Here is a 16,622-nt window from a genome sequence, read left to right as displayed (position 1 = left end):
TGAGCCATGATCACGCCACTGTACTCCAGCCTGAGCGACAGAGTGAGACACAGTCTCCAAAAAAAAAGGAAGCTATATAACTAATAAACAAAACAAAGTAGAAGAAAAGAGCTAATAAATGCAGGAACAGAAATGAATGAAATAAGAAAACAAAGATAACTAAATAGAGTTAATAAAACCAAATGCTGGCTCTTGACAAAGACTTATAAAATAAATAAAACCTTCACAAACCTGGCAAATAATAAATAAGAAAAGGCACATATCAACAATAATAAAAAATAAAAATTCAATATAAATACTGGCATAGGAAATTTTAGAACCTCATGGAAGAATACTATGAACAACAATATTATAATAAAAATGTAGATGAAGTACACAATTTTCTAGAGAAATATTTTAAAAACTCAAGAACAATAAAAAAACCTGAAAAGATCTGTTAAGCATTTAGAGACAATCAATAATTTAAAAATTTAATAAATTTTTAAAAAATCAACAACTAGGGGGCAAAGGGGTGAGAGGGGTTTATAGAATAACACTTCCGCATCACAAGTTTTGAAGAAGAAAATAATGCATACATTGGGATGAGCGATGGGCTTGCACTGCCAAATGTTAACCCACATTATAAGTATATTAAATCCACACAATAGTTATTATAAATGACTAAAATACATGGTTCCATAACGAAAATAGACTATTCTATTCAGCTGAATAAAAGGTACAAAAAAAATCAACAACAAAAACAACAGTCTTTCAAAATGATATACCCACTTTAGAAGACAGTCTGGCAGCTTCTTACAAAACTAAAAATATTCTTACCATATGATTCAGCAATTGTGCTTCTTGGTATTCACCCATATGAGCTGAAAACTTATGGCCACACAAAAACCCATATATGAATGTTCATAGCAGCTTTATTTATCATAATTGCCAAAACTTGGAAGCAACCAAGATGACCTTCAGTAGGTCAATGAATAAAGAAATTGTGGCACATCCAGATGATGAAATGTTATTCACTGCTAAAAAGAAAGGAGCTACCAAGCCATGAAAAGACATGGAGAAAACAAATTCATATTACTCAGTGAAAGAAGCCACTCTTAAAATTCTACATACTATATCATTCCAACTATGCAACATTCTGGAAAAAGTATAATTATGGAGGCAGTAAAAGGATCAGTGGCTGCCAGGGATTGGTAGGAAGGGATGAAAGATGTTAAAGAATAAATCATTTTCAACAGCACAGAGACTTTTTGGGACAGGGTAACTATTATGTGTGATACTACAATGGTGAATATATGTCATTACACATTTGTCCAAACCCATAGAATATACAACACCAAGGGTGAACTCTAATGTAAACTATATACTTTGGTTGATAATGATGTGCCAATGTGGGCTCATCAGTTGTAATAAGTGTTCCACTCTGGTGCAGGGTGTTGATAGTGGGAGAGGCTGAGGAAATATGAGAACTTTCTGTACCTTCTTCTCGGTTTTGCTATGAACCTAAAACTGATCTAAAAAATAAAGTCTATTTAAGAGGGAAAGAAAAGATCAACAATCTTTGAAGGCTTTACAATTGTTTTACTAATCCTTTGAAGAAAGATAGCAAAGATCTTAAATAAAACATTAGCAATCTAAAACTGGCAATATACTACATTTTTAAATTTAGGATTTATTCCCAGAATGAAATAATGGCTTAACTTCAGAAAATCTATCAACGTAGAAACTAGCTTAACAGTTAAAAAAGAAAAAATTTATAATTATTTCAATAGCTGTAGAAAACACACGTAACAACTTTAAAGCCCATTCGTAATTGGAAAATAAACTCTTAGCAAAGTAGGAAGAGAAGTTAAAGCTCATGATTTCATCAAAGATGTTCTCTAAAAGATTACAAAAACATTTAATGATGACATATTAGAAGAATTACCTTAAAATCGGCCAGGTGCAGTGGCTCACGCCTGTAATCCTAGCACTTTGGGAGACTGAGGTAGGTGGATCACCTGAGGTCAGGCGTTCAAGACCAGCCTGACCAACATGGAGAAACCCTGTCTCTAATAAAAATACAAAATTAGCCGGGCATGGTGGCTCATGCCTGTAATCCCAGCTATTCAGGAGGCTGAGGGAGGAAAATCACTTGAACCTGGGAGGCGGAGGTTGCCGTGAGCCGAGATCGAGCCATTGCACTCCAGCCTGGGCAACAAGAGCGAAACTCCGTCTCAAAAAATAATAATAATAATAATAATTACCTTACAATCAAGAAAAATTTAAGGATTTTCAATATTGTCCCTTCTATTTAACTCAAGGTTTTAGCCAGGAAAATAAGGCCAGGAATAAATATAAAATGTATAAGGTTTGGAAAGGAAGAAACAATCTTGCCATTAATTGCAAACACCATGAATGTTTACAATGCTTTCTGTTGTTGGGTAACAAATAACCACACATTTAGCAGTTTAAAAAACCCACATTTATGATGTCACAGTTTTGTAGGTCAGAAGTCAGTATCTCTATACAGGGTGTCAGCAGGCTGAAATCAAGGTGGGGCTGAAATCAAGGCGGGGCCCTACTTCTGCTCTCAGCTGGAGCTCATGATCCTCTTCCAAACTCATGTGGTTGGCAGAATTCAGTTCCCTGGGATGATAGGACTGAGGCTTCCATTTTCTGATGGTTGTTGCCTGGGGCCTGCTCTCGGTCCCCAGAAGCCGCCTGCAGTCCCTTGCCACTTGGCCTACACTGTGACAGCTTACTTACTCAAAGCCACCAGGAGAATCTCCCCCTTCGGTCACCTAGAACTGTCTTAAATGGTACAGCATAATAACGGGAGTGACTATCCCATCATATTAACAGGTTCTACTGACACTCAAGGGAAGGGAATTATATGGGGTATGTACATCAAGAGGTGAAAATCTTGGGGGCCTTCTTAGAATTTTGACTACCTTAGTATAGAAAATCCAAGAGAGTTTTAAAAACTATTATAAGTAAGATGATAGTTTGACCAGGTGCAGTGGCTCATGCCTGCAATCCTAGCACTTTGGAAAGCCGAGGTGGGAGGACTGCCTTACCCCAGGAGTTTGAGATCAGCCTGAGCAATATAGTGAGACCCCCATCTCTACAAAAAATAAAAAATTAACCAGGTGTGGTGGCTCGTGCCCGTAGTCCCAGCTACTTGGGAGGCTGAGGTGGAAGGATTGCTTGAGCCTGGAAGGTCGAGGCTATAGTGAGCTGTGATCATGTCACTGCACTCCAGCCTGTGTGACAGAGTGAAGCCTTGTAGACCCCGAAGCTGGAGTGCAGTGGTGCAATCACAGCTCACTGCAGACTCAACCCCCCGGGTTTAAGTGATCCTCCCACCGCAGCCTCTCGAGTAGCTGGGACTACAGGCACAAGCCACCATACCCAGCTAATTTTCTTTTTCTTTTTTGTAGAGATAGGGTGGCACTTATGGTGCCTAAGCTGTTCTCAAAGTCCTGGCCTCAAGTGATCTGACAGCCTCAGCCTCCCAAAGTGCTGGGATTACAGGTGTGAGCCAATGCACCCCACCCAGATTTTTTTTTCATGAAACTTTTCAAGTACATCCTCAAATTAATGCAAGGAATAAACAGAAAAGAACAGCTAAGAAAAAAAAATTGAAGAAGAAAGAGGAGGAGGAGGAAGAGCAGGGAGAGCCAGAGACTCACTCTTCCAGATAATATAACTTCTTATGAAAGCTAGAGATATTAGAAGGACATCATAGCACAGAATGATCCAGAAAGACAGACAGACCAAGGAACACATCTAGGTGCAGTTCCTCATACATGTGAAAACTCCATTATTTATTTATCATACTTGCCGCCAATTGCTCAATTTAAATATACCAGCCATTTTCTCCTGGGACACTGACAGGTACACCTGGTACAAATTCTACTTTTAATGTGGTTTAACCCCTTTAGGAAAGTTACTTCACCTGTTTTACTTCAATTACTTGATCTCTAAATGGTACTGCTGTGGGAATTAATTGTGATGATCTATACAAGCTCCTCAGCACAGCTGCCAGCATGGTGAGCAATAGCAAATGGTTGCTATTATTGTCATGGTGGTTTTTATTATTGCTGTTACTACTACTATTTCTTCATTGCTTTGCAGGGGTCTGAGTAGCACCTTACCATAGTTAGGCAAAATGTCATATTAGTTAGGATTCTCCAGAGAAACAGGCCAAGAGGATATATAGAGATATATAGAAAGCGATTTATTATGAAGGATTGGCTCATGAATTACAGAGGCTGAGAAGTCTCCAGATCTGCCATCTGCAAGCTGGAGATCCAGGAAACCCAGTGTGGTTTCTTCCAGTCCAAGTTCCCCAAGAACCAGGAGAGCTGGTGTTTGACGGCAGAAGGTGGATGTCCCAGCTCAGACAGAGAGCAAATGTGCCCTTCCTCTGTCTTTCTGTTTTATTTGGGCCCCCAACAGATTGGATGACGCCCACTCACATTGTTGAGGGCACTCTTCTCCACTCAGCCCACCAACTCAAATGCTAATCTGTTTCAGAAAAACCCTCACAGGCACACCCAGAAGTACTATTTTACCAGTGAGCTGGGCATCCCTTAGCTCCATCAAGTTGACACATAAAATTAACCATCACAAACACCAAAGCTGAACTTAAGACCGGACAGCTAAAACATAATTTGCTATCAGACTTAAAGAACTTCCCAGAATTTTCTTAAGGTCACCATCATATTAGTGAATGTTGAACACTCTTTGCAAAGTACAAAAATATAGGTGGATATCTTCTATCCACCAGTGATGAATGGGTCGGTCCAGCTCATCTCTTGCAACAAGAGAAGACTTTCTTTTTTGCAAGGCTGGGCTGCACTAATTACATTCCACAGACACTTGTAGGTGTGTCAGCCACAGCAGTCAGGGATGTTCTTACAAATGCAGGTCTCCACAAACAGCAGCCAACACAAATCACCAGGTAAAGGCCAGCCAGTATGCACTCCTGCACCTGTGAGCACCTCTGCTGGCTGCAGGCCTCATGAGACAATTCTACCCGCCAGGAATGATGACATTGGTTGTTATATACCTAATGACTCTCATGTTCCAGCAGAGTGTCCCTCCTTTTAAGTTCAAGTTTACATATACATTTTTTAAGATACTACGATTTGCAACACAGAGTAAACATTTTAATTGGTATGACACTGAACTATTCAAAGAAAATTATGCAATAGAAAATGTGAGAAAACAATGTAGTAAACACTTGGTTACCTGTGCCATAGACAGAGATGGAAAATGCTAAACTGCAGTTATTTTCAAAACATGTATATTGTTCTTATTTTATTTTTATAGGATATTTCTTTCTAACCACCTTTAGTTATATTTGCATGGTGTCTAAGACCTGTTAGAGTGGTACAGTCTTAGGCCACATGAAGAGTGAGGGGGAAACCGACCGGAAGGAGGCACTGAAGCATTTCTGGTGTGATGGGTGGGACCTGTATCTTGACTAGGGTGCTGATGGCATGGATTATACAACTGCTTAAACTCATGGAACTGCATATTTAAGATCTGGGCATTTCTCTGTAGGTATTAACTCAATTTTTTAAAAAGGTCACAGGTGCAGGGATAAAAAAGTTAATACACAAATTCTAAAAGATTATATTTGAAGGTACATCCCACTACTCTATTTCTTTATGTGATGGAATAAAATCTTGAAATATTAAGCAAATTGATCCGAACTCCCCAGGAGTTTACTAAAAATGGCTGGTGAAAGGAAGTGACTCAGAGACCTGTGAGTGGCAAAGAGGAGCCAAATGAGGATTAGGCCTTTGCTGGGAGTAAACCACCCACATAATTATAGGGGCAATGCCTCAATTACCTGTGCTTATTCAGAGTGGTGTTGACCTGGTGGCATCCTAGCCTTTCTGGAATATGCTTCAGCTCCTAAGAGATTTTGATTTTTCATCAGCATGTGCCCAAAGCCTCTGGGGTTACCCCTAAGGGCCAAAATAAAATTAGATCTATTCTCCCTGGTAGCTGAACAAGAAAATAGAGATTATCAACTGACAGCTTGAGGTGAATCTCAATGGATGTCTCAGGTGATGTGCCCCAGGGATCTGTGCCAAACATTTGTACTGACACTTTGGATGGGGGCACAGAAGGTGTGTTTACCAAATGAGCAGAAGCCACACACCTGGGCAGGACAACCAAGAAGATGGGCCAGGGGCTCATATTTCACATCACCTGAAAAGGGACATTGACTAGGCCCAAGCCAATAAAGTAAACTAAATTTAAAATAAACTGCCATTAGGTCAAAAGACCAACTGCCAAGTACAGGGTGGAGATGGGAAACCTGACCCAACAGAAGTTAATGGAGAACGCCCTGTGGTTCTAACTGGTCACACATGCATTATAAGCCAGTGTTGTAGAGCAGTTAGTTAAAAGTTGAATACCTTGATCAACAGACCCACAACCTCAACACGGAGGATCTCCTTCAGCTCAAGAAGTAGCATGTTCAGAGTGACGTTGACGAACTGGAGCATGAACCCAGAGGGGTACCAGGATGGTGGGATGTAGACACCTCGTCTACTATAAACATTTTAGGAAATGGCATTGTTCAGCCTGAAAGAGAGTAGACAGTGGTGACCAACCATTCCAGTTTTCCTGGGACTGAGGGAGTTTCCAGACCCAGAACTTTGAGTTTTAAATCCAGGATACTCTCTGGCAGACCAGGAGAAGCTGGTCACCGTAGGTCAAGATGAGAATGAGTAAGAGGTGCCAGGACACATTTGGACCAGGACACAGACTCTGATTTCCAAAGGTTGGAGGGGCTTATTCTCAGTCACACTACACAGGACCAGGGCAACTGTAGAAGTGACCCAGAGGCAGAGCTGGATGCAAGATAAGGCTGGCTCTGAGACTCCCAAGGAGCTTTTATGGATGAGTGAGCAGCACGCGCCAGGTCTGCCTGAGAAGGAGCTCGTGACTCCCTGAGTATGAAGACGCCTTAAACACACACGTACACCAGAAAATGCATCACGGTCAAAACCTCTACGTTCAGGGATGCTTTTAAAGGAGTCCATATTCTATCTATCACAACAGCGTCTTGATACATTTGAAAGTGCTTGCACACGTGGTGTGGGAGATGTGGGATTTATTCTTTCTGTACAAAATGCTCAGGCCTCAGTTCCCGTGCAAGTACTCTGACCCCGCTATCCACCCAGTTCACCTTTTGAGTTTTCAGCCTCAGGGGAAAGGGTGAGGCTGAATGGTGCCCCAAGATTCCTTTCAACTCTGAGATTCTATCATTTATCAATACTATACATATTTTTCTTTATAATGTATGTTGTTTTCCTCTGGTACTTGTTTCCAGTGCTGAGGTGTTCTAGAAACTGACATCAGTCAAAATGATAAAGATACAATGTAAAGAGCAGATGTATTTGCAACTCTGAAAAATCAAAACTCTAAGAAGAGATGCCATGCCTGTACTCATTCTGATAAGGAAGGCAAAGGAGGAGAACACAGGGAATAGAAGGCAGAGGAGCCCCGTCCTGCAGGAGTCACCAGACAGGAGAGGGTGGTCACAGCAGGGGAAGAGTGGCCTCCAACCCCAGCCCAGCCCTGGAGAAGCAGCTGTGTTTGCAGGGAAGGGATCCGGGAGGTTGATGGGGATACAAGCCATGAGAGCCAGGGCCTTGAAAGTGAACAGGTGCCTAAGGCCTGAGTCTAGACACCAAAGACAAGAGGCTTGGGGACCAGAGCTAGAGAGGTCAAGAGTCCTGATGAGGGCCAGGAAGGTTGGACAGGCCTGGGTGTGAATCCCAGCTCTACCCTTCCTGGCTGTGCGACTTGGGCATGTTACTAAAACCCTCTGAACCTTAGATTCCTCATCTGTAAAACGCCATGTCGAGGGCTTGGCATTGTGCCTGATCTGGAGTCAGTGCTCAGGAAATGTTTGTTCATGTGGCTGCTAGTCTGCTGATTCTCATCACTGTCATCAGTGGTGGGACACTCACATGTCACTTTCCAGTCACTTCTCTTCTTTCTCAGACTCTGTGCTGATGGAGGCAGAGCCCTTGCAAGTAACAGAAAATCTAACAAACAGGCAGTGTCTAGTAGGGGTTTTTTTCTCACATGAGAGGAAGTCTGGAGTTCAGCAGCTGCTGGGGTTGCCACTGGAGAGGCAGGCTCCTGCTCTCCACCTGCTCCAACTTGCTCAGTATGGAGCCTGCATTGTAGCACCATGGCTGCTGCACCACCAAGCCTAGCATCTGCATCCCAGGAAGGAAGAAGGGGAAGGGTGAAGGGCAGAGGACAATAAGAGCACCCCAGCTGAGTCAGACCTCCTTTTAAAGGTTTTCTCAGAAGCTCCACACAGAACTCTTGCATGCATGAGCCAGTAGCAGGTCACACAGCTGCCCCTAGCTACAATGGCACTGGCACAGTATTTAGCTGGGCACATCACCACCCTACACGACCCTTGGGTCTGGTCAGTAAGTGTCTTAGTCCATCTGGGCTGCTATAACAGAATACCATAGACTTGGGTGGCTTATACAACAGAAATTTATCACTCATGGTTTTGGTGGCTGGAAATCCAAGATCAAGGTGCCAGCAGATTCAAGTTCTGGTGAGGACCCACTTCATGGTTCACAGTGCCTTTTTGCTGTGTCCTTGCGTGATGGAAAAGATGAGGTGCCACTCTCGGGCCTCTTTCATACGGCCACTAATCACCTCTCAAAGGCCCTACCTCCTAATCCATCACCTTGAGTGTTAGGACTGAAACATGTTAATTTGGGGGGAACACAAAACACACGATCACAGTAAGGGAGAAATGGAGAAGGGATACTGTGGAAGCAGACAGCACGGTCTGCCTCAGCCTCCTTCTCTGGATACATCCACTTGTCACTTCTCCATCCAGCTCTCACTGGTACTTGGGGGACTAAAAATCCATCAGTCCTAACAGCATGGTCTGAGTGTGCAGTCTCAAACAGGAGGCTAAGGCCATCAGAAAGAGAGGTGAGCGTGGGCCATGGGGCTGAGCCTTGACAAGGAGCCTTGACATGGGACTCCCAAAGCAAAAGTGGTCACAGCACTGGGCCCCAGAAATTTGTGTGTATGAAACGCAGCACAGTTGGAAACAGAAAATGACTGGGTAAGTGTTTTTTTCTCAAGACTTTGGTGCAACTGGGCTAACTGTTAAAAAGAATGTTGTACCAGCCCCTCTGTTCTGAAAACAAACAAAATGACTGAAGAATGGTTCAAGAGGAAGCAGGCCTTACGCAGAGTGGGTAATACTACATGGTTTGTGTAAGGATTAAGAAATACAAAAGAGCTGGTCCTGGTTACACAGCGCCTCATTCACTATTCTGACAATTCTGACACCCTGTCTCCCTGTGACTGGAAGGTATCAGTGATGTACCCACATTAGCCTGGCTGCCTTCCAGGACCTCAAGCCCCAGAGATGAAGAAATACAGAAAGATGGTTTTTCCATCACCTCACCTGCAACTTCCTAGACCAGTGCTTCTTGCAGTCTGGTCTGACTGGCAGCATCAGCACCACCTGGGTACATGTCAGAAATGCAGAATCTTAGGTCCATCACAGACCTACAGAATGAGAATCTCTGGGGGAGAGGCTCAGTTGTCTGTTTCAACAAACCCTCCTGGGGATGCTGATCCATGCTCAAGTCTCAGAACCACCAGCCTAGATCATATCTTTTTTTTTTTTTTTAACTTTGAAATGGAGTCTCGCTCTGTCACCCAGGCTGGAGTGCACTGGCACGATCTCGGCTCACTGAAACCTCCACCTCCTGGGTTCAAGTGATTCTCCTGCCTCAACCTCCCAAGTAGCTGGGATTACAGGCACGTGCCACCATGCCTGGCTAACTTTTGTATTTTTAGTAGAGACAGGGTTTCACCATGTTGGCCAGGCTGGTCTCAAACTCCTGACCTCAGGTGATTCGCCTGCCTCAGACTCCCAAAGTGCTGGAATTATAGGCATGAACCATCGTGCCCAGCCAATCATGTCTAATAGCAGGGAAATACTCAGTAAAAGTAACAAGTCTATGGTTTTCTAACACATATCACAGGAGAAATATTAAAACCAGTAAAAAGTCAAGTCAGTCTTCTGGATTCTGTAGTATCTAATGTGTTTAAAGAGAGTTTAAGTTATGAGGTGTATTAGGAAAACTTTCTATAGGTCTGCAATTAAATCTACAATTTTTAAACTCTAATCACAGCATCTTAGAGCTGTCATGAATGTTATAGCAAGAAATAATTTATTTGCACAAATAGATCTTGTGGCCTGGTGTGCTGGCTCACGTGTGGAATCCCAGCACTTTGGGAGGCTAAGCCAGGTGGATTGCTTGAGCCAGGAGTTCAAGATCAGCCTGGGCAACATGATGAAACCCCATCTCTACTAAAAACACAAAAATTAGCCCAGCATGGTGGCAAGTGCCTGTAATCCCAGCTACTCAGGAGGCTGATGGGGAGGATCACCTGAGTCCAGGAGGTGGAAGGTGCAGTGAGCCAAGATCACGCCACTGCACTCCAGTCTGGGTGACAGAGCAAGATCCTATCAAAAAAAAAAAAAAAAAAAAAAAAAAAATCTTGAGTTTTTTGGTACCAAGTACAGGGATAGGGATAATATGTATCAAAAAGTTTTGCTAATTACTAATTGCTATTAACAATTACCATTGTTACAGCCCCGGTTCTAATGTTAACATGATATCTGTTATGGGCTCAATTGTGTCCCCCCAAAATTCATACATATGTTGAAGCCCTAACCCCCAGCACCTCAGAATATTACAGCATTTGGAAACAGACTCATTAATGAGGTAATTCGTTAAAGTAAGGTCATTGGAGTGGGCTGTAGTCCAACAGGACTGGTGTCCTTATAAGGAGACAAGGATGCAGGCACACACAGAGGGAATATCATGTGAAGACACACAGAGAAGGGGAAGCCAAGGGGAGAGGTCTCAGAAGAAACCAGCCCTGCCTACACCATGACACTGACACTGGACTTCTAGCCTCCAGAATTGGGAGAAAATAAATGCTGTCTGATCTGCCCAGTCTGTAGTATTCAGTTATGGCAGCTCAGCAAACTAATACAATATACGAAAGACTCTGCTTATGATGAGGTTGGGTCTTGCCCAGCAGTCACTGTTGTGGTAAGCATTTGTGCTGTTCCACAAACTTCCAGCTCTCTGCCTCCTGGAGAACATGATATTGTACTTTCCCACCCCCTGAAAAAGTTAAGCAGCGCCTATGACATGCTTTTGTCAATAAAAGGTGAGCAGAAGTAATACATATCACTCCTGAAGAGAAACTCTAAGAGCCTAAGCGTAATTCACCCTGTTCTCTTTTTCCTCAGTTGTAGCAACAAGAAATGCTCCAGAAGCAGCTGCTCCACCAGCCTGCCCTGTGGAATAAGAACACTGACAATGGGTAAAACCCCCAGCCAAGCCATAATGGACTTGTGATGAGAGCAACAAATAAACCTTTTTTATCTTAGGTCCTGAGATGTAGACATTGTTTGTTATTGCAGCATATCCTAGACTACCCTGACTGCCACATCAGTTTACTTACAATTCAAAATAGGAGTCATTTCATTTACCAAATTCCAGACATTCATTTGTTTCATTTAGCTCAGAAAAATAAGCATATCAATTAAACCCTGATCTTTGCTGGTTTGGATTTTTTTTTAACTTAAAATATCTGGTAATAAGGCCAGGCATAATACCTGCATGATGGTAAGAAGGCACAAGTCTTCTTTCAGAAGGTGGGAAGATGCTACTGAGATTAGTCCAAAGAAAGGACAACTTAGCAAGGTTCTCTGCACCGGGTAGGCACAGGTAAAAGAGAATAAAACTACAGTGTTTCAAACCGGCAGTTCCCTCTGATTACCATGTGATTCATCCCACACCCAGCACTTTACCCAGAAGAGACTGAGCCAGTTTGAGTGGTTGAGCTGGGACTAGACCCCATGCCTTCTGACTCTCAGACCAGAGCTCTTTGCCCTGTACCATCCTTCTTAGTTCTTTAAGAATCAAAAGATAGAATTTCATTTTAGCCAACAATAGTATCTCTTTATCCTAAAGCCTCATCATAATTCTGATATTCACCAGTGAAGAGAAAAACATGTTTACCGTGGCATTTGTTTCAAAAAAAATAATCCAACCCAACTCACCCTGTGCACAGTAGGCTCTTTTCAAGGTTAGGTGTGCAGGGACTTTAGAGAAGCCTCTAAGAGCAAATGCCCATTGCTGGGCTTCAAGGTTTTCCACCTTTTTCCTTTACTGCCAAGTAGCCACTGGCATGATTCCAGCCAGCTTCACTGCTGTTCTGTTTGGTCTTCCCTACAATTCATTCACTCAGCCCACACCTTCTGCCTAGACCAGTCTGCCCCTTGCTCTTCTCACAACTTGCTGACTCTTTTGAACTCCCACAAATCCAGCTTTTCTGCTTCTGGACTTGAAGATCCACCCACCGCACATTACATTCCAAGGAACTAGGGGCAGGATGGCTGAATAGAAGCCTGCACTAATCATCCTCCCTGCAGGAGCACCAAATTTTAACAACTAACCACACACACAAATCAGCACTGTCATAAGAACATTCCAAGGAATCAACCAACCTCTGTCTGTATGTATTCATGTATTCTAAGTCGTCTAGGTGATTGTGTTGTCTATTTATCAGTCAGGTGATTTATCAGTACTTCTGTTTGCTCTATTATACATATGCCCTGCTGTGCACCCTGTAGAAATAATGGTGAAGGGGGAAAATAGAATGAGGGCTTTCTAACACACTGTCCTGTGATCTAGGCTGCCACATGTGGGAAGATGCCTTCCTCTGTGGTATGAAGAGTTGGTTTTGGTTTGCCTTGATAACATACTCCACGCAAAGTTCACTGATGAACGCCAGTGTCATAAACAGAATCGCATAAATCAATCACTCCAGAAAGTTCATGGCATACAAATATTAACAAGTGTTACGAATTTTCTTTGAAATTTTCTTTGAAGAACATAAGATTCTAACTATTATTGCCGGAAAAAAAAAAAACATTAAAATCCTTTATTTCACTCTGTAATGAATACACCATCTTCTCAAACAGGAAATAAGGTTTATGATTTCAAGCTTTATTTAAATACCCTTTGCTTGAAAAACTAAAACAGTCCCAATTTGTAATTTATTTTACATCTCAGTTTATAGATCACTTAGAAGAGTGCTAATTCATTCTTGGAATGGCAAATGTCCTGTCTTAAGTGACTGATGGAAAAACAAAATGCCATGCCAAATTCATCAGAAAATGTATAATTGAGCTATAAATACATTGTGTTCTTAACTAGCATGACATGCCAAAAATGAGGGCTTACTTTGGAAAACTGCAAAATCCAACACATGGGGTACTGACCATTTTCACTTCATTACATTTGAAAGCCCATCTGTTGGCAATTACATGTCAACATGGGCTTCTCAAATCCATGTAATCTAAATTACTTTTAGTTTTAAATGTGAACACATGGCAGGTTTTAAAAGAATTGTTTCATGCCACCGGTAAGGGGAGCACAGAAATGTGTAACAGTTCTATTAATCAGCTCAAGTTTAGTAATATTTCTACATCAAAAGTAGTAGAGCAAATAGGCTGTCTCCATTGTGTACTTTGGCTAACAACCAGTATTGAGATCACCAAATAATTTAAATACAGGAAACGTGATGCTTTCCATCTTCTTTAGAAGCCACCAATCTGGTTAGCCCACACAAATGGTTGCCACACACAAATGGTCCTAAGTTCCCGGCTGTTGAGTTTCTCCAGGACTACAGAGTCAGCCTCACAGGGGCCTGAAGTCCAACCAGGCTCCCTGAGATGTGAAGAGAAATGCCCATGTCAGAAACAAGGCTTTATCACATTCTTCCATAGCCCCCATGTAAACCAGAATAAAATGAAGGTTTCATTAATGGTGGCAGAGACAGCCAGCTGTTCTTCTCTAAGAAATGATCTTTGAGGCCAGGTGTGATGGCTCACGCCTGTAATCCCAGCATTTTGGGAAGCCGAGGCAGTCAGGAGTTCAAGACCAGCCTGGCCAACATAGTGAAACCCCATCTCTACTGAAAATACAAAAAATTAGCTGGGTGTGATGGTGGGTGCCTGGAATCCCAGCTACTCAGGAGGCTGAGGCAAGAGAATCGCTTGAACCTGGGAGGTGAGCCAAGATCACGCCACTGCACTCCAGCCCGGGTGACAGTGTGAGACTCCATCTCAAGAAAAAAAAAAAAAAGGAAATGATCTTTGAATATAGTTCTAAAGATCGAGTGACTTCTTCAGTATTCTTCTCTTGAAGTGAAATAATCTCAATTTACCTAACCACAAAGCCACATTTCCTGGCCCTTAATTCACTTTGCCACCATAATCAAAACCCGTAAGTAAATTAGAGTCTCCCCAGTTGCGGAATGTACAAGCAGTACTTGGGTGGGCTATACCTGAGCTTGAATCTCTTCCCTGCTCCCCTGTTACTGATGCAACCTTGACAAGTTACTTAATTCTCTCTGGCACCCAGTTTAGTCCTCAAACTTGTGGAGATTAAACAAGATTATTCTGTAAGAAAGCATATAGCATCATGTCTGAAACACAGTTCCACAAAATATTACTCGCTCTTTCTCTTCCCAAACGAAGTACTATAGAGAAAAGTCAGTTGTCTATAACTGTGCTGTATGATACAGTTATCATCAGACACCATATAAATATATGTGGCTATGTATATTTAAATCAATTTAAATTAAATACAATTAAAAATTCTGTTCTTAGACTGCACTGGCCATAATTCAAGCACTTGGTAGCCACATGTAGCTAGTGCAGATATGGATCACTGTCATCAGAAAGCTCTCTTAGACAGGGCTGATTACCTTATCCCGTTGGGTGTTGACACTTCCAAACACATCCATGTCAGTCTCTACCTAAACTATGTCATGTGAAATCTTTCCTTGGTGACAGGAATAAATGCAACCACCCTGTTTTCTGTGGCATCTCTTTTAGAAAGAACCTCGTCTCCAGTTCCGCATCCCCAAAGAATTCAGTCTCACTAGATTCAAGCTGGAAAGCTTCTTCTTTAACCTCATAGATTCAGAAAACTCTAGTTAGCTGTTCCATTGCAGCCCAAATCCAGATTCTAGGGTCCTCTGCACTGCGACCTTTGCCTTCCTGCTGAGAGTCTGGTGGGCTGTGGGCATAATGCTGAAGGCTCCAAGCCCTGGCTCTTGCTCCTAAAGCAAAATGCCATCACTGGGGACTCAACATAGCCACATAAACCTCAGGTAGCTCATAGGCACAATATTTAGGACACTGTGAATTCCCCTGATGAGTCCCAAGCACATTCACAGGAGAGACCAGTAAGCCAAATGCTCTGGGAACGCAGCTCACTCCATTGATTAGGGGCTCTGTTCTTTCTATGGACAGCTAAGCGCCTTCCTACAAGGGCTTCAGGACAGGCATTACGGGCCCAGGAACACAGCATGGTACATGTGTAGGTTTACAGGGCTTCACCTAAACAAAAGCTGAGTTCCCCTCAGAGCATGCAAGATGCAGGCCCAAGGAACCAGGACAGCTGCCTTTTCTCCACCAGCATTCTGGTTCCAAAGCTCTGAGATAACAATCATCTCGGTCACACCCTAGCTTTGGTTAATCAGATTTCAATAGTCAAGGCTGGATTATCCATATTCTTCTTGCCAACTTCACCCACCCTCACCTCTGCCAAGGGGGAAGACCAAAAATGATTACAGATTCATATTTTCTTAACTGCAAATAGTTCTAATGAAAGATTAGGTTACAGGGGCTACAAGTAACAGCTGAAATTTTATTTAGTGGTCCAGCAGGTTTCAGTCCCTGCTATCTCTTCTCATCTTTTGTGAAAAGAAATCCACAAGTGACTGCCTTTTTTTCAAGATTGTATCTAATTTTTAAGTTACTGGCAATAATAATAATAATAGGAGTCACTTACATAGCCATTACTTTGTGCCAGGCATTGTCCTAAATGCTTCACATATACACAGATAGTGAGTTGTTTGCACCTCACTAACAACTCAATGAGGTAAGAGGTACCACAAAAGCATAGAGAGGTGAAATAACTCACCTCAGATCACACAGGTCAAGCAGGGCTACAAACCGGGCAGCCTGGCTCCAAGTCTACTCTCTGAGCCACTGTGCAACCTACAAACGATAACAGAAAAGAACCCAAAGACTTAACAGTTAGAGAAAGCCCCTCTGACCCCAAGCATCCTCTCTGTTCCCCTAACCATTTTTAGTCATTTCTGATTTGTCCTTCCAGAGACGGTCTGTGTGCACATCTTTCTAAACGCACATCTAGAAGGAAGAAGCTTCTGATATCACCTTGGGCAGTCACACTCATGCACAAATAGGAGATGTTTTTATCTTTTCTAATAACTGATTATCAACTTTGCTTTCCAAGCCCCATGTGGGTGCTTACACTGGTGAGTGCAGGGGCAAGGAGAGAGGAGAAAATAGTCTCAACGAAGGGTACCTTTGCAAAATACTCCATCCACCCCAGTGATTCTGCTGTCTTCTCTGATGTGACTCTCAGCCATGATGTAGGTTAAAGCGTCTATCTTAGGGATTCCTTCTCCTTCCCCAGGATCTTTTTACCTCTCTC

At 42.6% G+C, this 16,622-nt stretch overlaps 1 long non-coding RNA gene across 1 annotated transcript; it reads right to left on the bottom strand.

Annotated features, from left to right (window-relative positions):
• Positions 1 to 13,728: 13,728 nt before the first annotated feature.
• Positions 13,729 to 16,162, bottom strand: LOC129033863 (uncharacterized). Its single transcript, XR_008501692.1, has 3 exons — positions 16,086 to 16,162; positions 14,440 to 14,554; positions 13,729 to 13,820 (listed from the first exon to the last, which is right to left on the bottom strand). It is a non-coding gene; the product is annotated as an uncharacterized LOC129033863 (long non-coding RNA).
• Positions 16,163 to 16,622: the final 460 nt, after the last annotated feature.

The sequence above is a fragment of the Pongo pygmaeus genome, chromosome 2, assembly GCF_028885625.2.
Source record: "Pongo pygmaeus isolate AG05252 chromosome 2, NHGRI_mPonPyg2-v2.0_pri, whole genome shotgun sequence".
Classification (NCBI taxonomy): domain Eukaryota; kingdom Metazoa; phylum Chordata; class Mammalia; order Primates; family Hominidae; genus Pongo; species Pongo pygmaeus.
This window is presented reverse-complemented; position numbering and strand designations above follow the sequence as displayed.